The sequence below is a fragment of the Scyliorhinus torazame genome, chromosome 1, assembly GCF_047496885.1.
Source record: "Scyliorhinus torazame isolate Kashiwa2021f chromosome 1, sScyTor2.1, whole genome shotgun sequence".
Classification (NCBI taxonomy): Eukaryota; Metazoa; Chordata; class Chondrichthyes; order Carcharhiniformes; family Scyliorhinidae; genus Scyliorhinus; species Scyliorhinus torazame.
The window spans coordinates 153,160,624-153,184,554 of record NC_092707.1 but is presented as its reverse complement, the minus strand read 5'-3'; the positions used below and the strand labels follow the sequence as shown (position 1 = coordinate 153,184,554).

At 46.8% G+C, this 23,931-nt stretch overlaps 1 long non-coding RNA gene across 2 annotated transcripts in view; it reads left to right on the top strand.

The window, feature by feature from the left end:
• Positions 1-23,931, top strand: part of LOC140415074 (uncharacterized) — a 90,395-nt gene that overhangs the window by 29,717 nt on the left and 36,747 nt on the right. The window contains exon 3 of one of the 2 annotated variants that reach the window (XR_011944206.1): positions 16,652-19,116. The exons of the other annotated variant lie outside the window; for it this stretch is intronic. This is a non-coding gene — a long non-coding RNA (uncharacterized lncRNA). Of the gene's footprint in view, positions 1-16,651; positions 19,117-23,931 lie in introns of those variants that run through there. 2 annotated transcript variants of the gene reach the window in all.

Genomic DNA, 23,931 nt, shown 5'->3' with positions numbered 1-23,931 from the left:
TGTGTATTTGTGTGTGTGTACTCCTGTGTGTGTGTATTTGTATCTGTGTGTTTGTGTGTGTATATTTCTCTGTCTGTATTTGTGCGTGTGTGTACATATGTGTGTGTGTACATATGTGTGTGTGTACATATGTGTGTGTGTATGTATGTGTGTGTGTATTTGTGTGTGTGTGTGTATTTGTGTGTGTGTATTTATGTGCGTGTGTGTATTTGTGTGTGCGTGTGTGTGTGTATTTGTGTGTGTGTGTGTATTTGTGTGCGTGTGTGTATTTGTGTGTGTGTGTGTATTTGTGTGCGTGTGTGTATTTGTGTGTGTGTGTGTATTTGTGTGTGTGTGCACTATCAGGCATATAGACTTATAGCAAAGTGTCAGGATGTTGATTGATTGGAATCAGAATGGACTTGACGCCAATTATTTTTACAAATTAACCATCTATTCAGCGGCCCTCTGAGAGTTTAGAAAGCAGAGGAAGCCGGAATCGATATATACAATTAATTTCTCTAACTGTATTCTGAGGCTGAAGAGAGACATCCATCATTTCGACTGGATTATCAAATGTATCATATCCCCACTCCTTTTAGTCTTGAATGCATAATCCCGTGAAGGGCCAGATTACTCGGGAGCTGTTGGATTTTATTGGGGGTAGAGTCCAAATGAGATGTTTGATGCGCTCTCCGTGGTACTGAGTCTCATTGCTCACTGAGTATAGAGCGTATTGCCTTGTATTAAAACTCTCCCTTCAACTTCAGAGGTTATGGGCCAAAATCATTAGCGGGGTCATTTGAAAGCAAAACATAGAACAATGATAACATCACGTCCTCAAGAGCATCGAAAGATGGATAATAGATATCGGCCGTGCAAAGCTCACGTCGCCCAAAATTAACTTTAAAAATACTTAATTAGGTTATTGATGAAAGATATATATGGCATTGAGCAACGGCAACAGATCTAAAATGGAAAGACAGCAAAACCAAGCAGAATATTCCCGACAGGAACTCTACATTTTCAATCTGAGCTCCTGAAGCGAGGAGTGTTCCTCACAGCCACTACCCCGCAACGCCAAAGACATTTCACAAGCATAGAGTGTTTAAACTATACCGATGAAGGCCGGGTTAAATATTCCTTGAAGACACTGAACTATTGACTGACCTCTCGCCCCTCCAACTTGCATGCGATCGACTGAATGCCCAGCCAGCCACTCAGCTCCAAGCGCAGCCCCTTCAGATTTGCGATGGTGATGGGCTGAAGACTGTACCCAGAGCTGCCGGCCACAGTCACAACGGCAAAGCGGCAAGCTCTTTCAGAGGAGCAAGCAACTCTCAACAACTGATAGCATTGCAAGGCTGACCTCTTCCTGCTCCGGGATGTCAGCGCGAGCAGCAGCAGGCAGCGATATTCCGCTGCATCAAATACTAATGTTTATTCTGACTTGTGTTCCTCTATCTCGACATCTCCCTGGTCCCGGTCCAGAAAAGATAGCAGAGGGATTAGCGAGACCGGGTTGTTGCGGGTCACGGCAATAGGGCGGCCTCTGTGAATTATTTCTCTCTCTCTCTCTCTCCCTCCCCACTGCGCTTTTGTGCCTCTTTTTATTCTCTCGCCTGCTCCCACCACCTGCATTAACTGATGCTCTGAACTCGGGTCAGAAGTCTGATGTGTGTGTGAGAGACGGGAGGGGGTGTTCATGGTTGGGTGGTTGAGGGGCTCTTTTCATTGCTGGAAGAGAGGGGAGTTGTTGAGACAAGACTAATAATTGCAGTCAGCTGCCTGGCGTGTGCCCTCCACTAAATCTGACACCGGACACCAGATTGTCCAATTCGGGGCAGTTACACATCCCGAACCCGCCCCATCTCCCAAAATGTGCCCACTGCCGTTTGTCTGGCGGGGGCAAGAATGACACAAAATGTGCCCATCCCGTTGGCAGGACAAGGGGGGTGGGGGGGCATCACCTACAGATCCCAGCTAGAGCGCCGCACGCTCCAACCCAACACTGGACGGGATTTACTTTATTGGCGCAAGATCATTCAAATAAGGATTCAATCACCAAACCACATTGAATATTTCTCCTACCGATACGTTCAGGGAAAATAGGGAGATCCATGCGCAAAATCAGAGGGACAAATTAAAACGAAGCGCAAATCGTTTGGACACGATCGTATCTCGATGTCATTTGCAATTCGTTCCATTTGATATTACACAGTTACATCGAAAGATTTCAATATTTAAATGCCATACTCGTCCGCGCCTTCTATATTAATTTATAATCAGCAGAATTATTGGAGAATCAATGTTTCTCCTCAGGTGCAAATTCCATATGAACCGAAAACTGGGATCATTTAGGAGAATATTTAAGTGGTAACAATGCAGCGCTTACTTCTCAATAATGAGATTCACTTACATGATTGCAGGGTGCGGGAGGAACGACTTTTAAAAAAAAACATTTAAATGTAACCATTGCAATTAAAACGCATCGAAATAGCAGGCTTCAGATTCTGTGCAAATTCTGCTGAACAGTTTTAAAACAATTTCGAATATGACAATTGATTTTTTTTAAAACAACAGGATTTGGTATTTTGAGCCGAGGAAATAAAAGGGTCTGAAAACTCGGCTGGAAAGCAACATTTGTCAGCAAGAATGTGTCCCCCCCTCCCCTCCTCCCCCCATGTTAATACACGACCTTGTTTAGTCAGGGAAAGTAAAACCTTACCACTGGATTTAAAACACAATCAAAGTTTAAATGATCAACTTTGCCCTGTGGCAGTGGATAGATTCGGCTCAGGGGCCAATGGAATTGAATAGAGGTCAAAGTTAGCATTTCTTAAAAATAACTCTTTTTTAAACAATCGGACACTGAGAAGGTTTTCCCCTCTCAATTGTCCCTCTGCTCAGGAAACCTCGCTATTTACGGCTTTAAAAACGAAACTTTCCGATATAACAGAGCAATGAGATGAGCAATTGGAAGCTGACAAAAGGCACATCGATCTGTTTGGAATGGTAATCCGCTCCCACTGCCACAGAGATGCTCATTCCCTGCAGGTTGCGTCGCACGTTTTAACCTTTGAAAGAGAATATAGAAAATTAAAGCAAACACACACACACAAACACACAAACACACACGTTCAACCCCAAATCTCCCAACCTTGTGCTATAAGCTGCCCCTCGTTAAGATATTTTTTTTCTGGTGCAAACTGATTAAATCCGCACCGAAACGTTTTGATTTTTGTGAGGTGATGTGATGTCTGATTTCCGTAGTGGGAAGGGCTGGGGTGAATTGATTAGATTATGAGAAATCCTAACAGTTTCGCTTTTGGATAGTCATGTAATGCAGATGATAGAGAGAGAGAGAAATCCACCCATAGAATCAGAAGGATTCGCTATCGATCCCAGAGTTTAACGTTTATACATTTAATAGACTTACATTACTTACGACCAGGGCCTGTGGCAAACGACACGACATTCTTCCAGTGCAGGAGACATCATTTGGATTATTATTGTTAAAGCTACTATTTTAATGATTGGACTGTATCTCAGTGGCGCAATGCATGGGCTCCGATGATGTAGTCCAATGATTTCGTTTATTAAAACAATAAATAGATATGGGCACCTCAAACAGCTTTTTAACACAGTTTTGGGGGGAGCCAGGATGGGAGCTGTGAGGAACCGATTCCACACAGAACAAAGGGGTTTGGGGTTGAGAGGCAGAGAGGGGCTTCTGGGATGGGAGATGATTAAAGAAGGCGAGCTCATAACCTCAGTTTCCTTTTTGGTTTTCTCTCGCTCCCCAGAGGTGGGGTGAGGGGGCTGTGCATTTATAATTCTCCTTCCTCGCACAATACACCAGCTTTACGTTTCAAACTGCTGCTGGGTTCACCGACAGAACAAAAATTCCATTAGATTCCGGGCACCTCACCTGGCTCACGATTCGGTTTGCCGGATAGTTGAATTGAGAGGGACCGATGGAAACAGAATTACAAACGCAAATCGTTATTAGATTCTAACCCCTCACTGTGGGTTTCAGCGCAAATGTTAGGAAGTGGAATGAATTGGGCTGGAGCAATAGTTATACGGACTGCAGAGGAATTCTACAGATACCATCGTTAAATACGAAGGAGAAATATTCTCGGGAATCCGAAATTTACAACTAGCCCGGCTCCTGCATCCATTATTATCTCCAAACGTCCCTTCATCCGGGAAATACTACACATGGTGGAGTGGGGGGCGTAAACCTCTTGCAAGATTGCAATTCTGTCCAATGTTAGTGGTAGGGCTGTGTCCTATTGACCGGGTGAGATAAAGTCTTCGCATTAAAGCTATGCAGCAGGCAATTCTGACCCAACAACAGGGAGAACTGCATCGCTTGTTGTGCATCAAAGCACCGGGTTTAGAGACAGTGCCGAGACATTCCGTGTCCAACTCCCCAAATCCACTGTGTTCATGTCAGCAGAGTTTTAGACACCAGAAAGGGAACCCAGGATGCTTTGATTTTGGATTTAGGTTTCACAAAGTCCACAGATATTTTAACGCCGCCGCGCCGCCGCCCCCCCCCCCCCCCCCGAGATTCTCGTTTGTATGAAAGCCCGCCATCTCTTATTGATCTGCCTGGGTCATGGATCTGTTCAGCCTACTCCTCCTCCTTCCCCCCCCCCCCCCCCCCATTTCCCCCATTTCCTTTCTGATTTGCCCAGCTGCTTTAATGATCCGTGTCCCAGATCTGGATTGTTTATTTCTTAGGAGGTCTTTACACTTGAGAGCAGACCAAATCCAGGCGTCCAGATAAATGGCCTGGAAAAAGGGATGGGATGTTCTGCTTGTGGGTTTAGATGTAAAGGATAGGGTAGATACTGGCGGGGAGCAGAAACTGGTATGTACCAATCGGGTCGAATAGTCTAATATATATGTAGTATGCGATTTTATGGATACTGGGAAATGGCCTGTCAGGAAACAGTTTCTACATTCCATCATTCCACTGCTCCATGAAAATCAGAAAATTCCTTCAGAATATTGTTCCCATCTTCAGTTTTCTCCCCTCCCCACCTGATGATGCTGACTGTTGCTGAGTACTGGCGCGGCCAATAGACAGCCATCTCTCCTGCCTCGCCAAGGGCCCATTCTTCGTTTCAAAATCAGGTCAGTGGGTATAGATAGGTTATTCAACTACAGGAAGCACTGCGGCACAGCAAAACGCCAACATGCACACACAATGCACTCGCCAAACACGGAATAACATAATTATCAAAGCTAGGAATTTTAGTCTATTTCCCCCTTCCCTAGTCTGGTGCTGAGAGTGGTGCATGTTATCCTAGGCTTCCTAATGATCGTTACCTTTATCTGAAACTTAGATTTTCTTTTATTAGAAGGGGCTTTGCCTTTCATTAACAATTTTATCGCAACTTTCTTGGTAGTTACTTCTCATTTACACAATCTACAGGGACTGTCATTAAGGTGAACATTTTGGTGAGCCTCTTGTAAGATGGTCAAGAAGGGTGAAGCTATAATGTGAGGTGGTGCACTTTGGAAGGAATAATACGGCAACACAACATTATCTTTTGTATAATGCTGCAACATCAACTAATAATCATACAGTGCCTTTAACATTGTCGGGCAGCATGGTGGCACAGTGGTTAGCACTGCTGCCTCACGGGGCTGAGGTCCCAGGTTCGATCCCAGCTCTGGGTCACTGTCCGTGTGGAGTTTGCACATTCTCCCCGTGTTTGCATAGGTTTCACCCCCACAAACCAAAGATGTGCAGGGTAGGTCGATTAGCCATGCTAAAATTACCCCTTAATTAGAAAAAATTGATTGGGTACTCCAAATTTATATTTAACGAAAAATTGAGTACTGGACAGGGTTACATTGACGTTCTGTGTAAGTTGTGCAATGACGTAACAGGCAAATGGGTGCAATAATGTGATGTGCAAGTGGTGTAATAATGAAGTCTGCAAATCATGTAATGAAGTAATGTGCAAGTGGCTGCAATAATATAAGGTGGAAGTGGTCCATTGATGCAATGGACAATTGATGCAATGATGTAATCTGCAATAGTATAGTGTGCAAATAGTCAATAACATAATATACAAGTGGATGCAATGATATAATGTGCAAGTTGAGCAGTGACATAAGGCAGTATGGGGTTGTGATACTGGACCAGCAATGCATCAAGAAGGGGGCGAAGCTATAATTAAATGAAAATCGCTTATTGTCACAAGTAGGCTTCAAATGAAGTTACTGAGACAAGCACCTAGTCGCCACATTCCGGCGCCTGTTCGGGGAGGCTGGTACAGGAATTGAACCATGCTGCTGGCCTGCCTTGGTCTGCTTTAAAAACCAGCTATTTAGCCCAGTGTGCTAAACCAGCCCCAGAATATAGTGCGCGGTGGCGCACTTTGGAAGGAGTAACATGGCAAGGGAGCACTCAATGAATGGCAAGACACTAAGAAGCTCAGAGGGATCTTTGGGTGCTTGTCTACAGATGCCTGAAAGTGGCAGGGCAGATGAGTAAGGTAGTTAAGAAGACATATGGAGGGCTGCACGGTGGCGCAGTGGCAGCACTGCAGTCTCACGGCGCCGAGGTCCCAGGTTCGATCCCAGCTCTGGGATAGAGGGATAGAGGTCCAGTGATTTCATTAGTTTAATTCAGATTTCACAGTTTTGTTAGTGAAACAGTGTGCCCCGTGCCATGGATTCAACAACAGCTTGCATTTATGTGGTTGCTGCCTTTAATGTAATAAAATGCCCTAAATGTACTTCACAGCAGTGATTATAAAATAAAATTTGACAGGGCAGCATGGTAGTGCAGTGGCTAGCACTGCTGCCTCATGGAGCTGAGGACCCGGGCTAAATTCTGGCCCCGGGTCACTGTCCGTGTGGAGTTTGCACATTCTCCCTGTGTCTGCATGGGTTTCACCCCCACAACCCAAGGATGTGTAGGGTAGATGGATTGGCCACGTTAAATTGTCCCTTAATTGGAATTTCTTTTAAAAATCAAACAAAATTTGGCATTGAGCAGTGTAAGGAAAGATTAGGACAGCTGACCAAATGTTTGCCCAAAGTGTTCGCTTTTCAGAAATATCCAAAAGGGGGAGAGAGAGTGATTGGGAGTTGGAGAGAATTTGGACGCAATTATCAGAGCTTTGTGCCCAAGCATAGAACAAGATGGCAGAGACTCAGCAGAGGCTGGAATTAAAGAAGCACAGGGGTCTGGGTGGGTTGTAGATCCAAATGAATTTACAGAGATAGGGGCTGCAAACCCATGGAGGGATTTGAGAACAAGGACAAGAATTTGAAAAACGGAGGCATTGTTGGACCAGGAGCTGCTATAGGTAAGTGAGCACCGGCATGTGAATGGAACTTGCTGTGAGCTGGGATATGGTATAGCCAGCAGAGTTTTGGATGTGAGCATTGTCATTCGTTAACCCTTGTATTGTTTACAGTAAATAATTTCAATGAGAGGGTGTGCAATTAACTCTTGGCTTCCTTTGTTGGGTGAGACATCAAAATCTTCTGCCAATCCCAAATGCAACCTCCCCCTTAGAGAAAAGGGTGCCTTTCTTTATTGAGCCCAACTTACATCTGTTACATGCAATGGATCTCTAATTAAATCAATCACTTCACCGTCAGACACGCAGCCAATACATGAATCAATTCATTTTGAAGACAGTAATAATGAGAGCAATAAAAACAGAAAATGGTGGAAACATTCGGCAGGGCTGACAGCATCTGTGGAAAGAGGAACAGTTACTGCTTCATGTCCATATATATGACTCTTCTTCAGAGCCCCGCAGATTCCAGGTGTTAACTCTGTTTCTCTCAGGGCAGCACGGTGGCGCAGTGGTTAGCATTGCTGTCTCACGGCGCCGAGGTCCCAGGTTTGATCCCGGCTCTGGGTCATTGTCCGTGTGGAGTTTGCACATTCTCCCCATGTTTGCGTGGGTTTCGCCCCCACAACCCAAAGATGTGCAGGGCAGATGGATTGGCCATGCTAAATTGCACCTAGAATCATAGAATCATAGAAGTTTACAGCATGGAAACAGGCCCTTCGGCCCAACCAGTCCATGCCGCCCAGTTTTTACCATTAAGCAAGTCCCAGTTGCCCGCACTTAGCCCATAACCCTTTTTTTATAGGAACAAAGAACCTTAATTGGGAACGAAAATGAATTGGGTACTCTAAATTTTAAAAAAAACTCTGTTTCGCTATTTGTTTTCAATTCAGATTTCAAACATCTGCAGTATTTTGCTTTTACAATAACGAGAAATCACTTTTGAAATAACAAAATCCATAACAATTCATACTTGGGAATTATTTTTTAAAATTGCATTTCTATGGTGTCTTTTGCACAAAATGCCTTACAGCCAACAAAGTACTTTTGGAGTGTAGTCACTCCACACTCAGAGACAGTGGCACAGTTGTATTGTCCCTGGATTAGTAATCCAGCAACCCAGGCTAATGTTCTGAGGACCCGGGTTTGAATCCCACCATGGCGGAAATTTGAATTCAGCAGAAATCTGGATTGATGTCTAATGATGATCACAAAATAATTGTTGGTTGTCCCAAGAAACTCATTGGTTCAATAATATCCTTTAGGGAAGGAATTTCTGATGTCCTTACATGTGACTCCAGACCCACATCAATGTGGTTGACTTTTAAATGCCCTGAGGGCAATGCTTGCATCCCGTGAACAAATTGGCTGATGTACGGAATGCAGGTGCACCTCCACAAACCGCCATGTGATAATGGCCGGATAATTTGTTTCCAATGATGTTGTTTGAGAAATAAAATATCTTCTCCCAATGATGCCGCAGGATATTTGATGTTTGCCTGAGAGGGCAGACAAAATACAACACATCTGCACTGGAGTGTACGCCTCACATTTTATACTGAAGCCTCTGGAGTCAGACTTGAACCCGCCTTCTGACATAGAGGCGAAAAGCACTACCCTTGGAGCTAGCCCCAAAATGTATGAAGAATGTTACTTCTATAATCGCTTCTTTTAAACGTTTTTCCAATATAAATACCTGCATCCAAATTGATGGCTGTGTAAATTTGTCACATTGTACTGCACCTGCCTCTCACCCACTGGTGGGCACTACATTGCCACTGCTGGTGATTGGGTGTAATAACAGACAGTTTCATCATAATTGTGGTCATGCAAACATGCACAGGCGTTGTGTGGGAAAGACAAGCTGGTCTATTTATCCCATCCCCTCCAGTTCTGGTGCCTTACTCGGGGCCATCATGTCTCCTCTAAGAGGTGAAAGAACAAAAATGCATGCCAATTAGAGAGAAAAAGGCAATCAAACCTAGACTAAGAATTCCTATTGACCATGACTTACATTATTTGGTGCATAGCATTATTGAGGTGTGACCTCCACCCCAGCCAGAAACAGATCCATCTGTCACAGTGAATGAGCATTCATCTCACAAGCCAAAACCTTGTTCCAAATAACTGCGATTCTCTGGAAAAAGCAGAACCGCCCAACATCTAACCTAGTTTTTCCCCTGCGTCATTTATACGCATGACCTCCCCAGTCTATCAAATTGACATAATTTGACACTGTGCATTCAGTTTAGTCCCTTCATTATTTTATCGCCTCTAATCAAATCATATCCTAGTCTGTCTTTTTCTAAAATTTGTAGACCCAGTTCTTCAAACCTAACTGGATAACAAAGGATTTATTTAATTGAAAATTTTTCTTGTGATTCTCAATTTTGCATTCAAGCCTCAATATCGCAAAGTATTTGAAATTAAAATATATAAGTAAAAGTAGAATGCGCTGTGTGTGTGGAGTTTGCACATTCTCCCCGTGCTTGCGTGGGTTTCGCCCCCACAACCTAAAGATGTGCAGGGTAGGTGGATTGGCCACGCTAAATTGCCCCTTAATTGAAAAAAATGAATTGGGTACACAAAATTTATTTTTTAAAAGTAGAATGCGAATTTTAACACTCAAAAACAGCTGATTTGGGATGAGGTCAGATGTTAAATCTTAAAATTGGAAAATTGATTTACCTCCAACCCATTCAATTCTAGATTCAATGGAGGCAGAATGGAACAACCAAACTGTTCCGAGGGGGTGGTTTGGCAATTTAAATATTTTAATGAGGATGGAAGTCTCTGGTTTAACAGTGGCTAGTTGGGTTTCTCATGCATCAGCAAATCCAGCAGTTGAATGGAACAATAACCACATGAGAAGAAGGATTATAGCACTGATCATGGGTCAGGAGGAGCAGGAGTTCTTCCCAGACCCCACCCCAAACTCCTCTACCTCCCCACCCCCAGACCACCTGTACAAAAATCATTTGGGTCAGGGACCTGACCCACAGGGATGGGAGATTAGACCTGTCCCCGAATCAAGCCCATCCTGTATCAGGGATCCGACCCCTCCCCCAGCATCCTGGATCAGAACTGCCTGCTCCAGAGTACTCCTTTCCTCATTGAAAGCCAAGCTTGTCGATCACACTGATTTGGGATTAAAACCTGGCAGAATGCTGGGGAATCATTGCCCAAAACTCTGCCCCTGTTAATATCTAGGTGACCTGATGGGATCTGAATGATGCTTGCTAGCCCCAGTTCAATTATTCCCTCACTGGTGTTGACTCCTTGTGTTCAATGCTGTCAGAGATCAACTAGTAGAAGTAGATAATTGAATTACATCTGACCTGCTATCAGAGGACAATATTAGTCTAAAAGCTTAATTTATTTGATCGCTCCCCTTTGGATCAATGACTGTCATCTGTAATTTGCTAACAACATTATTCTAAAACCGGAAAAGAAAAAAGATCATTTGCCTGCTTCAGAATGATATTGTTGTAAATTAGTGACAAAGGATTTCAGTTCCTTTCACCGATGGAGTGTTTTTTTCCCCAAATAATTTTTTGCTTCGTGTGGAACACACATTTCAAATCCCACCTTCTGCAATATCCTTTAAATTAACATTCACTTTGCCCTCCTCATTGATCTGGTATTGGTACTATCAGTCCCAGAAAGAAGTGTAGATGATGATCATGGTGAAAGCACCATCTCTGCAAAGCTGTATTTGCTTTTATATTTCACTCCCTTATTTAACTTAAACATTCACTTGCTTCACCATTAGTGTATTGTTGTTCCAGTGTGCATAACTATAAGATGCACTGCAGTAACCTTCAGAGCACCTCCAAAACCTGTAACCTCCACCACCCAGAAGGACAAGGGCTGCAAGGGCACCACCGTATTTCCATGTTCCCCTCCAAAATATCCTCCATCCCGACTTGGACATATACCTCTGTATCGCCACTGGATCAAATTTATGGAACTTCCTACCTACCAGCATTGTGGGAGTTCCTTCATTGCAAGTCCTGTAGCAGTTTATGAAGAAGGCTCACTGCCACCTTCCCAAGAGCAACTAGCTCATTGCAATAAATGTGAGCCTTGCTAATGATACCTATATCCTCAGAATGAATTTTTTTAAAAATTCAGATACTCATTATTTCACAGCTTCTCTTTTTTTTAAGGCAAGGCCAGCTGTCAACTTGAATATTGCAAAATCCAATAAACAATTTTGCACATTCTCCCCATGTTTGCGTGGATCTCACCCCCACAACCCAAAGACGTGCAGGCTAGGTGGATTGGCCAAGCTAAATTGCCCCTTAATTGGAAAAACAAATGGGTACTCTAAATGTATTTTAAAAACCAACAATGAGATAAATAACCAGTGTTTCTTTTGACATTGCTGGTAGAGGAGTAAATTTTGATCAGCACAAGTCCGTCCCCCACTACAAATGAGGCCGTGGTATATTTTGCATCTAGCCCAACTGGCAGAAGGAGTCCTCAGGACCACATCACATCTGAAATACAGCCCCTTTGACTCTGCAGCACTTCCCAAGTACTGCACTGAAACATCAGCCTAGACTACATACTTAACGTTTTTAAATAAGGTTTAAACCCACACCCCTCTGCCTCAGAACCGAGTACTGCTGCTGAGCCAAGGTGACCCTTAAAATAGCTCCAAAGTTGAATTCATTAACTTCTAAATCCTGTGCATTTATAATCAGGCCAAAGGCTGCAACCCCTAGCTGTGAAGTCGCATCAGGAGAGGATCTATGATGAAGGAGCTGTTGCCAGGAAAGGGTAGTCTCATGTCTCATGACAGGTTTGATAGTTTATTAAAACAGTTTATTTTAATGGAGCACTTATTAACCACTGTATGTTCGATATATAATGTTTTTGTGTTCTGCTCCCAACATTTGAAGAGTTTCCACCTTTATAAAGAGTATCATTGTATTACATACTTACCTTAAAAGCAGTGTTGATTCATATATGTGGTCACATTAATTGCAGGTACAATTAATAAGCATTCCATTTTTATTTTACTGGTTTTGTAAATATGAATAGTAGAGGTTATGGGGTTTTGTATCAGTTAAGCCCTCAGAAAATTGGTTTAAAGGATTTTCCACTATTTCCTGTAAAACACTGTTTTGTTATTCATTCATAAATTATGGGTATTGCTTACAAAGCCAGCATTTATTATCCATCCCTAATGGTCCTCTACCTTGAGAGGGTGGTGCTGATCCTCCTCCTTGAACTGTTGTAGTCAGTATGATGAAGGTTACTTTGTCATAGTGGTTTAGTACAACTGAGTGACTTGCTAGGTATTTCAGAGGGCAGATGCAGATAACTATTTTGCTGCGGCTTTGTCAGACTGGGAAAGGTAATAAGTTGTTCTTGGCCATATCTCAGTTAACAACACAGAAGGACACACACTGCCACATTACTAACGTGGTCTCTGCAGCATTCTGTCAGATATTTAGGTCATTGCTTAGTATGGAACCTACATATTGTGGAATTTGATCATAATTAACTCACTGACAGTGTTTCATATTTTTCAGTGTATACCCTTGTAGCCACTTGGGTTGGCCAACTCCCGACGTAAAATGGAGAACAGCAAAGGCTGCAGGGAAATTCAGCCAACACAGGCAGAAACTAGCAGGCGCAAGTTACTGTGTATTAAACTCTGCAAAAGCCCAGACAGCATCGATACAAGCAGCCATCTGCATAATAATGTAGCGGCCATCTACATACTAGTGCGCAATCCCCGGGAACAATCAAAACATTTGGGATAAACAAAGCTAAGCCAGACTCCCCGGCGCCAGCAGGAGCCAACACAAAAGAGGTTAACGGACACCTCAATACCGCCCGTCGATCAGAGAACTGCTCCAGTAATTGGAGAAATCGAACCAAGCGATTGTAACAAAGTCCAATCACTTGGAACCAGGTACAGGGTCCGCCCCGAAAGGCGGGAAGCCCCTGGGGACTATAAAGTTAAGCCCCAAGTTCAAATCGTCCTTCTTGACAGGGTCACTCAGCAACGCGAACCAACCCTTGAGAGTGAACTGTCCAAGCTGCCGCATCACTGAAGTAAGTCTCAAGTCGACGCTCGCTACTTGAACCTCGTGGCGGTATCATAAAGATACCTGGCAAAGGTTATAAAACAGAGCCAATTGAACCAACCAAAAGTTAGCAACATATTACTGATGACATGTGACGGGACCCGATCTAGAACTGGCTTAACCACTCCGGGAGAACCCAAAAATTTGAATTAGAGAACCAATTGGGAACAAAAAAACACAAGTGTTCAAGCAGTTCTGATCAATCCTCATAATTCGGAAGTGTGTGTATGCATACGTAACTAACAGGGCGATAAGGTAATACTGATTGATTTTTGTTGCGAAAAAACTGTCGGAAGTTTGTATTCCGGAAAATAGCGAAAGCCATACCCGTAATTACAGCACCGCCTTAGTCCCCCTTGTTCCAAATTTAAAGAAGCATTCAGATAGGAAAGATGGCAATGCAGGCAATGCAACGCCTCATGAACCCAGAAGAATTTGTGGTCGCAGCGACCAGCAGCAGTAGAGTGGGACAATGTCCCGTATGGGAAGAAGAAAGCAGGAAGTACCTCAAAGGGAAAGGATGGCCCCTTTGGAGCGAATTCTGTGAAAATGAGGAAACAGGTCCTGGGAGTATAGGCCATACTTGGTGGGAGAACCTGAGCGAGATTCACAAGAAGAGCTTAGGAAAAGCTCGCAAGCCGATGGCAATCGTGTACTGCTTGGCACAATTGCGAGGGACAGAGGAGGCCGTTAGGATGCTCCGGAAAGAGGTAGAAGGCGTACATCGAATGAGCAAGGTCGATGTCAATGAGGTAGAAAGAGAGAACTTAGAGTTGAGGGGGAAGTTGGCAGCAAAAGACGGAGAGGTAGATGATGCCAAGTGGGCACACCAGTCTTGTCTGGCGCACTTAAGCAGCTTCCAGTCCCAGTACGAAAAGGCCTATCAAGACACGCAACGTGCAGTCCTGGTACGAGAGGAAACCGAGAAGCAGGTAGAAGCATTGCAGAGGCAGTGTAGTGACCTGAAGGCAGCGTTAAGAGCACTCCATGCTGCCACCACGGAGCAAAGACAAAGCTCACTAGACCACGCAAAGTGCCGGAAGCAGATTGCAGAGCTGCAATCACTGCTTTCAGTCCACAAAGGATTCCAGGAAACCTTTGGAGCAAAGTTAGATGAGGAAGACGGCCCTGATTGGGAAGAGTTAAATGAGACCGCGCAGGGAAAGCCCCAAAAGAGGAAAGCGCCCCAACCCCCCACAGAGCAGATAGTTCAGGCTCCAATGAACCCAGTAACCACCCACCGCACAGCCACATCGGACGACACGGAATTTCTGTACACCACCCCCTTAACAGTGACCCAATTACGGGACGCGTGCGAGAAAATCACACCGTTCCTCCCCACCTCAGACCCCCACCACTTCTTTGCCAGTGTAAAGCAGCAGGTGACCATGTACGGTCTGGATGAGCGAGAGCACGTGAAGCTCACAGTTTTGAGTTTGGACCCTTCGGTCGTAGCAGCCCTTCCCGACCCACAGAATGTAGGAGGAGGCACCCTTGCAGAAATGCATACCGCAATCCTAGACGCAATCGGGTATAACCGGGGTGACCCCGTAGATGGCCTCAATAAGTGCAGGCAAAAGAAAACCGAGCATCCCACAGCTTTTGCTGGATGCCTGTGGATCCACTTTGCAGCAGTTTTCGGAGACTTAGACCGCGCCCATTTGTCCCCAGACAACATGGCCAAATGGACCCGCACCCTTATCTCCCATGCCACAGAAACAGGACAAAAAGCGTGCGCTAATTATGACCCCTCAGAGGAGGCTCATAATGAGAAATGGGTCATAAAAAGATTGTCCCGTGTCTGGGAGTAGTCTGTACAAAACAAATCCGCAGTTAAAAATCCCGAAGAACAGCAGGCAGAAGCAGACATACACGCAGTTAAGGCACATCAGAACCCCGCATGGGTAAACAAAGGAAAGAACAGCCCCCCACAGAAACCACCGGAATGTTACAATTGCGGACAATTAGGACATTACGCACGAGAATGTCAAGCCCCCCGAAACAGCAACGGAATCAGCCCACAAATGCCCCCCGAACCAGCAACGACACCAACAGCCCCGACCCCCCACCCAGGGAACCATACCCAAGGGAACAATGCACCAGAGAGCCTGCTCTACCTTATGTGCCCCAGGGGTCATGTTACAACTGTGGGCAGCCAGGACACTTCGCCCGAGATTGCAGAAGACCCCCAACAGCTAGACTAGCCCCCAGATATGCAAGAGAACACCACCCACAGCAGCTACAATGTCCCAGCTGCCCCATGCAAACTGTGAGTGCTTACCCACCACTTCTCATGGCAGCGATACCTCACCAAGGCCACTTCATTTTTGTTTCGCTCCTCCTTCCTCTCTTCTTCGGTTAGGCTGCACTCCCTCCGTATGCTAGTTACACCCCAGTCCAAATGTGATTTACGATGTCCTGTATTCTGATGGAACCTGCAGCATGTTTGATGTTGTTTGTACTTGTACTGTTAAATGCTGTATGTTAGACCGGAATTTTTTTTTCCACGCCCCCACGCCACCACCCTTCTGACGCCCACTGGCAGTCAGAGAAACTAGTTTGGCCAGACGCTCGTTCAGAGGAACTAGTTTGTCCCGGACGCTAGTTCAGAGGAACTAGTTTGTCCGCAGAGACTTGTTAATGTCCCAGACGCCAGTTCAGAGGAACTCGTCTGTTGACAGAAACACAGACCCCCGTTCGTAACTGCCCTTCTGGTTCGAAGGTAGAACCAATACAGCAACTCCCCACGATGACTACATTTCTTGCTCGTTCTTGTCGGTTGCTCAGGCAGTGGAGAAACTGCATTGGGACCCGCCCTGCCTGGGAACCCCCCTCTGGTCAGCTACGCTCGGGTAGGGCACACACGGCATTAGTCGCCGTCCTACCCGGGGACTCCATCCAAATCGTACCCGTCGCGGCTCATACGCATCTCATTTTGGCAAGTTTTGTTCAAAAAGTTTTGTTTTGTTTTCAGGTAACCCTTAGGTTGCCAACGATATACTATTTACATCCTCAAACATTTGGATGGTAAATTGCACAGTCTGCGAGACGGCTCGCATTGGTTCATTATTTGTAAGTGTGTCTTGTCTTGAAATTCGGTTTTTGAAAAAAAATGAGGGAGTCACACATAGTGACCAATTATAAAGGGAGTAATTGGCACTAAAGGACAGACATGCTAACACACGAGATATTAAACCAAGATAGTAACAGACATTATGCTTGATCCCACAGAACTCCAGAAGCTCCAGGACCAGACCAGAGAAGAGAAAAGAAGAGAAGAAAAGAGAAGTGAAAGAAGAAGAACCATGAGGACATCCTCCGCGTGGCTCATCGCCCGAATGGACATTTGGTTGCGCGTGAACGCGAACCCCCTGACCTCAACTCCCCCAGCTGTTAATGATTCACTTATCCACAGTACCCAGAGCCCAGTCACAAGCGACACCACACCATCTTGGTGTGACAGGTTTATAACCTGGTACTCCCTGTCCTACTGGATAGAAGCCCTTCTAGTATTGGCGATACTCTGCTGCATCGTGCAGACTATTCGTCTGAGAAAATGGCGAAGGAGAGCCTACCGCGCTCGTACCCCGGTATATAGGATAAGATCCCCTATTTTCGGATATGACCAGACCCCCAATCCCCGCAATCTATAATAAAGAGCATTCGTTTGCGATTTGTTGTAAATAAACAAATGTTCATGAGCAGTTGTACAATCCTGAGCTTGACTGCCAAGCCAGAAAATGTGTATAATACTGCTATGATTTTGTTTGTATGGGTTAGGAAGTTAGTGTGATGAAATGTTTGAGTGAGTGTAGTTTATTAAGGATAGTTAGAGGCTCCGATTTTCTTGTTTTGTAATGCATGTCCCTGTTTGACAGAGCGCCCCTCAGAATTATCAGTTAAACATTTTTGCATAGTTATGGTCAGTGTAGAGGCCATAGAAGAGTGCTCGCTGGGTCAGGGAATGAAAAATAACGCAGTTATGTGATCCTTCATGCTTCGCGTTAGGATCACAAGGAGGGAGTGTAGCCACCTGGGTTGGCCAACTCCCGACGTAAAATGGAGAACAGCAAAGGCTGCAGGGAAATTCAGCCAACACAGGCAGAAACTAGCAGGCGCAAGTTACTGTGTATTAAACTCTGCAAAAGCCCGGACAGCATTGATACAAGCAGCGATCTGCATAATAATGTAGCAGCCATCTACATACTGATGCGCGATCCCCGGCAACAATCAAAACATTTGGGATAAACAAAGCTAAGCCAGACTCCCCGGCGCCAGCAGGAGCCAACACAAAAGAGGTTAACGGACACCTCAAGACCGCCCATCGAGACTTCCGGTTGCGGCTATGCAGACCTAAGTCACATATTCGGCAGCTCCCACTTGGAACGGACTTTTGGGCTCTTTACAGGGCCCCCAATGGATGTTTTTTGGCATTTCCCGGTGTGGGAAGAAGACTGCCACATTCCCCCGACAGTGTCCCCCAGGAATGGTATGTCTCTTGGTTACCAGACCCAGCAGAAACAGTAAAAGATTTGGCTGGAACTGCAGGAATAGCCAAAAGCCTCTTCCAGCATGCAGGCGGGGGAAGGGCAAGCTTAAAGGCTTCAAGCTGACTTGAGGGCTTTTACTCAAGGTGAATTCTAGCAGCAGAGGGAACAACTGTGAAAAGATCTCACCAAGGCCATTGAAGAAGCGGGGACGAGGCTTCCGGTGGCGGCCATGGAGGAGTAGGTCACGCATTCGGCAGCTCCCGTCTGGAACGGACTCTCAGACCTTTTTCAGGAGTTTCCACAGACGTTCTGGGGCAGATTGGTGAAGCGAACACTGCCAAAAGGATTCCCTCTCGAGACTTCCGGTTGCGGCTATGTGGAGCTAAGTCGCACATTCGGTGGCTCCCGCAAAAACGGACTTTTGGGCTCTTCAGGGCCCCCAACGGCACTTTTTCGACGTTTCCCGGTGTGGGAAGGAGTTAATAACAGCTCCCCGTCAGTATAGAACATAGAACGATACAGCGCAGTACAGGCCCTTCGGCCCACGACGTTGCACCGAAACAAAAGCCATCTAACCTACATTATGCCATTATCATCCATATGCTTATCCAATAAACTTTTAAATGCCCTCAATGTTGGCGAGTTCACTACTGTTGCAGGTAGGGCATTCCACGGCCTCACCACTCTTTGCGTAAAGAACCTACCTCTGACCTCTGTCCTATATCTATTACCCCTCAGTTTAAAGCTATGTCCCCTCGTGCCAGCCATTTCCATCCGCGGGAGAAGGCTCTCACTGTCCACCCTATCTAACCCCCTGATCATTTTGTATGCCTCTATTAAGTCTCCTCTTAACCTTCTTCTCTCCAACGAAAACAACCTCAAGTCCATCAGCCTTTCCTCATAAGATTTTCCCTCCATACCAGGCAACATCCTGGTAAATCTCCTCTGCACCCGCTCCAAAGCCTCCACGTCCTTCCTATAATGCGGTGTCCAGAACTGTACGCAATACTCCAAATGCGGCCGTACCAGAGTTTTGTACAGCTGCAACATGACCTCCTGACTCCGGAACTCAATCCCTCTACCAATAAAGGCCAACACTCCATAGGACCTCTTCACAACCCTATCAACCTGGGTGGCAACTTTCAGGGATCTATGTACATGGACACCTAGATCCCTCTGCTCATCCACACTTCCAAGAACTTTACCATTAGCCAAATATTCCGCATTCCTGTTATTCCTTCCAAAGTGAATCACCTCACACTTCTCTACATTAAACTCCATTTGCCACCTCTCAGCCCAGCTCTGCAGCTTATCTATGTCCCTCTGTAACCTGCTACATCCTTCCACACTGTCGACAACACCACCGACTTTAGTGTCATCTGCAAATTTACTCACCCACCCTTCTGCGCCTTCCTCTAGGTCATTGATAAAAATGACAAACAGCAACGGCCCCAGAACAGATCCTTGTGGTACGCCACTTGTAACTGAACTCCATTCTGAACATTTCCCATCAACCACCACCCTCTGTCTTCTTTCAGCTAGCCAATTTCTGATCCACATCTCTAAATCACCCTCAATCCCCAGCCTCCGTATTTTCTGCAACAGCCTACCGTGGGGAACCTTATCAAACACTTTACTGAAATCCATATACACCACATCAACTGCTCTACCCTCGTCTACCTGTTCAGTCACCTTCTCAAAGAACTCGATAAGGTTTGTGAGGCATGACCTACCCTTCACAAAGCCATGCTAACTATCCCTGATCATATTATTCCTATCTAGATGATTATAAATCTTGTCTCTTATAATCCCCTCCAAGACTTTACCCACTACAGACGTGTGGCTCACCGGTCTATAGTTGCCGGGGTTGTCTCTGCTCCCCTTTTTGAACAAAGGGACCACATTTGCTATCCTCCAGTCCTCTGGCACTATTCCTGTAGCCAATGATGACATAAAAATCAAAGCCAAAGGTCCAGCAATCTCTTCCCTGGCCTCCCAGAGAATCCTAGGATAAATCCCATCAGGCCCCGGGGACTTATCTATTTTCAGCCTGTCCAGAATTGCCAACACCTCTTCCCTACGTACCTCAATGCCATCTATTCTAATAGCCTGGGTCTCAGCATTCTCCTCCACAACATTATCTTTTTCCTGAGTGAATACTGATGAAAAATATTCATTTAGTATCTCGCCTATCTCTTCAGACTCCACACACAACTTCCCATCCCTGTCCTTGACTGGTCCTACTCTTACCCTAGTCATTCGCTTATTCCTGACATACCTATAGAAAGCTTTTGGGTTTTCCTTGATCCTACCTGCCAAATACTTCTCATGTCCCCTCCTTGCCCGTCTTAGCTCTCTCTTTAGATCCTTCCTCGCTACCTTGTAACTATCCATCGCCCCAACTGAAACTTCACACCTCATCTTCACATAGGCCTCCTTCTTCCTCTTAACAAGAGATTCCACTTCTTTGGTAAACCACGGTTCCCTCGCTCTACGCCTTCCTCCCTGCCTGACCGGTACGTACTTATCAAGAACACGCAGTAGCTGATCCTTGAACAAGCTTCACTTATCCAGTGTGCCCAACACTTGCAGCCTACTTCTCCAACCTATCCCCCCCAAGTCAAGTCTAATGGCATCATAATTGCCCTTCCCCCAGCTATAACTCTTGCCCTGCGGGGTATACTTATCCCTTTCCATCACTAACGTAAACTTCATCGAAATGTGCTCTCCTACCTCCAAATCCAACACCTGGCCTGGTTCATTACCCAAAACCAAACCCAACGTAGCCTCGCCTCTTGTTGGCCTGTCAACATATTGTGTCAGGAAACCCTCCTGCACACACTGTACAAAAAACGACCCATCTAATGTACTCGAACTATATCTTTTCCAGTCAATATTTGGAAAGTTAAAGTCTCCCATAATAACTACCCTGTTACTTTCGCTCTTATCCAGGATCATCCTCGCCATCCTTTCCTCTACATCCCTAGAACTATTTGGAGGCCTATAGAAAACTCCCAACAGAGTGACCTCTCCTTTCATGTTTCTAACCTCAGCCCATACTACCTCGGAAGATGAGTCCCCATCTAGCATCCTCTCCGCCACCGTAATACTGCTCTTGACTAGCAGCGCCACACCTCCCCCTCTTTTGCCTCCTTCTCTGAGCTTACAAAAACACCTAAACCCCGGAACCTGCAACATCCATTCCTGTCCCTGCTCTATCCATGTCTCCGAAATGGCCACAACATCGAAGTCCCAGGTACCAACCCATGCTGCCAGTTCCCCAACCTTATTTCGTATACTCCTGGCATTGAAGTAGACACACTTCAAACCACCTACCTAAACACTGTCCCCCTCCTGCGACGTCAAATCTGTGCTCCTGACCTCTATACTCTCATTCTCTCGTACCCTAAAACTACAATCCAGGTTCCCATGCCCCTGCTGCATTAGTTTAAACCCCCCTAAAAGCACTAACAAATCTCCCCCCCAGGATATTTGTGCCCCTCAGGTTCAGATGTAGACCATCCTGTCTGTAGAGGTCCCACCTTCCCCAGTTATCCAGAAATCTGAATCCCTCCCGCCTGCACCATCCCTGTAGCCACGTGTTTAATTGCTCTCTCTCCCTATTCCTCATCTCATTATCACGTGGCACGGGCAACAACCCAGAGATAACAACTCTGTTTGTTCTAGTTCTGAGCTTCCATCCTAGCTCCCTGAAAGCCTGCCTGACATCCTTGTCCCCTTTCCTACCTATGTCATTAGTGCCAATGTGGACCACGATTTGGGGCTGCTCCCCCTCCCCCTTAAGGACCCGGAAAACACGATCCGAGACATCACGTACCCTTGCACCTGGGAGGCAACATACCAAACGTGAGTCTCTCACGCTCCCACAAAATCTCCTATCTGTGCCCCTGACTATCGAGTCCCCAATTACTAATGCTCTGCTCCTCTCCCCCCTTCCCTTCTGAGCAACAGGGACAGACTCCGTGCCAGAGGCCCGTACCCCATGGCTTACCCCTGGTAAGTCGTCCCCCCCACAAGTATCCAAAGCGGTATACTTGTTTCTCAGGTATATGGCTTTAACTAGGAGCAGGGCAACAAAAAAGGTGCTGGTGGATCCGAAGAAGGGAGGGAAGAAGGACAAAATGGTGGCGGGCAGAGACCAGGCAGCGTGGAGGCAGTGGGCGGAGGAGCAACAGGAGGGTATCCAGCGTTGCCTCAGAGAGGTTAAAACAGACCATCTAGAGCCGATGAAGGCTTCTATTGATAAGCTGCTGGAGACACAGACGGCCCAGGGGGTGGCGATCCGAGAGGCTCGACAAAAGATCTCTGACAATGAGGCCGAGATCTTAGGCCTGGCGGTAAAGGTGGAGGCGCACGAGGCGCTCCACAAGAAATGGCAGGAGCGGTTCGAGGAGATGGAGAATCGGTCGAGGCGGAAGAATCTGCGGATTCTGGGCATCCCGGAGGGGCTGGAGGGGCCAGATGTGGGGGCCTATGTGGTCACCATGTTGAACTCGCTGATGGGAGTGGGGGCCTTCCAGGGGCCCCTGGAGCTGGAAGGGGCCCATAGAGTGTTGGCGAGGAGGCCCAAGGCTAACAAGCCTCCGCGGGCGGTGCTGGTGCGGTTCCATCGGTTCGTCGATCGGGAGTGTGTGCTCAGGTGGGCCAAGAAGGAGAGAAGCAGCAGGTGGGAGAACGCGGAGGTTCGGATATATCAGGACTGGAGTGCGGAGGTGGCGAAGAGGAGGGCCGGGTACAATCGAGCGAAGGCGGTGCTGCACAGGAAGGGGTGAAGTTTGGCATGTTGCAGCCGGCGCGACTGTGGGTTACCTACAAGGACCGGCACCATTATTTTGAGTCTCCGGAGGAGGCGTGGGCCTTTGTTCAGGCCGAGAAGCTGGACACAGACTGAGGGTCGGGATGGGCGATTGGGGACTGCGGTGGATATGTTATGCCTATTTTTTGTTCGGGGGGGGGCCTTTGCATTGTTTTGGGTTTCTTTTTCTCTGTGTTTTTCTCTTTCGGGTTGGGGAGGGTGGATGGGCCGGGTTGGGCACTGTTTTGGTTGGTGGCGGGGCCTGGTAGGTGGAGAGCGTGGGCTTTTTTCCCGCGCCGAAGACTGGGGGGGGGGGGGGGCGGGACCGGGGCGGGCAAGCGAGGATTGTTTCCCGCGCTTAGAACGGAGTGGGGAGGGGAAGAGCCTGTGGATGGGGAGCGGGAGAGGAGGGTGTGCCACACAATGGGAGAAGTCGAAGGGGAGGCAGAAGTGGCCGGGGTCAGCAGGAGTCAGCTGACTTGCGGAAGTGCAATGGGGGGAGTAAACCAGCTAGGATGGGTCCTAGCCGGTGGGGGGGGGGGGGGGGGGGGATCGAGTTGCTGCTTCTAAGGTCAAGGAGGAGCTGGAGCGAGTGGGGGGGGGGGTCGAGACGGGGGTATGCCGCTGTGGGGTGCGGGCGCGTGGCTGGCCGAGGAGGGGTCATGGCTAGTCGGCGGGGGAGGGGGGGTAGCCCCCGATCCGGCTGATAACCTGGAATGTAAGGGGACTGAATGGGCCGGTTAAGCGGGCCCGCGTGTTCGCGCACCTGAAGGGGCTCAAGGCGGATGTGGTTATGCTCCAGGAGACACACCTGAAGGTGGCAGACTAGGTAAGACTGAGGAAAGAGTGGGTAGGTCAGGTGTTTCACTCGGGGCTAGATGCCAAAAATCGAGGGGTGGCGATCTTGGTGGGAAAGAAGGTGTCATTCGAGGCGTCGAGCATTGTGGCAGATAATGGCGGTAGGTACATAATGGTAAGTGGTAAGTTGCAGGGAGCGAGGGTGGTACTGGTCAATGTGTATGCTCCGAACTGGGACGGTGCGGGTTTTATGCGGCGTATGTTGGGTCGGATCCCAGACTTGGAAGTGGGGGGCCTGATAATGGGGGGGGGACTTTAACACGGTGTTGGATCCGGCACTGGATCGCTCCAGGTCTCGGACAGGTAGGAAGCCGGCGGTGGCTAGAGTGCTGAGGGGGTTTATGGAC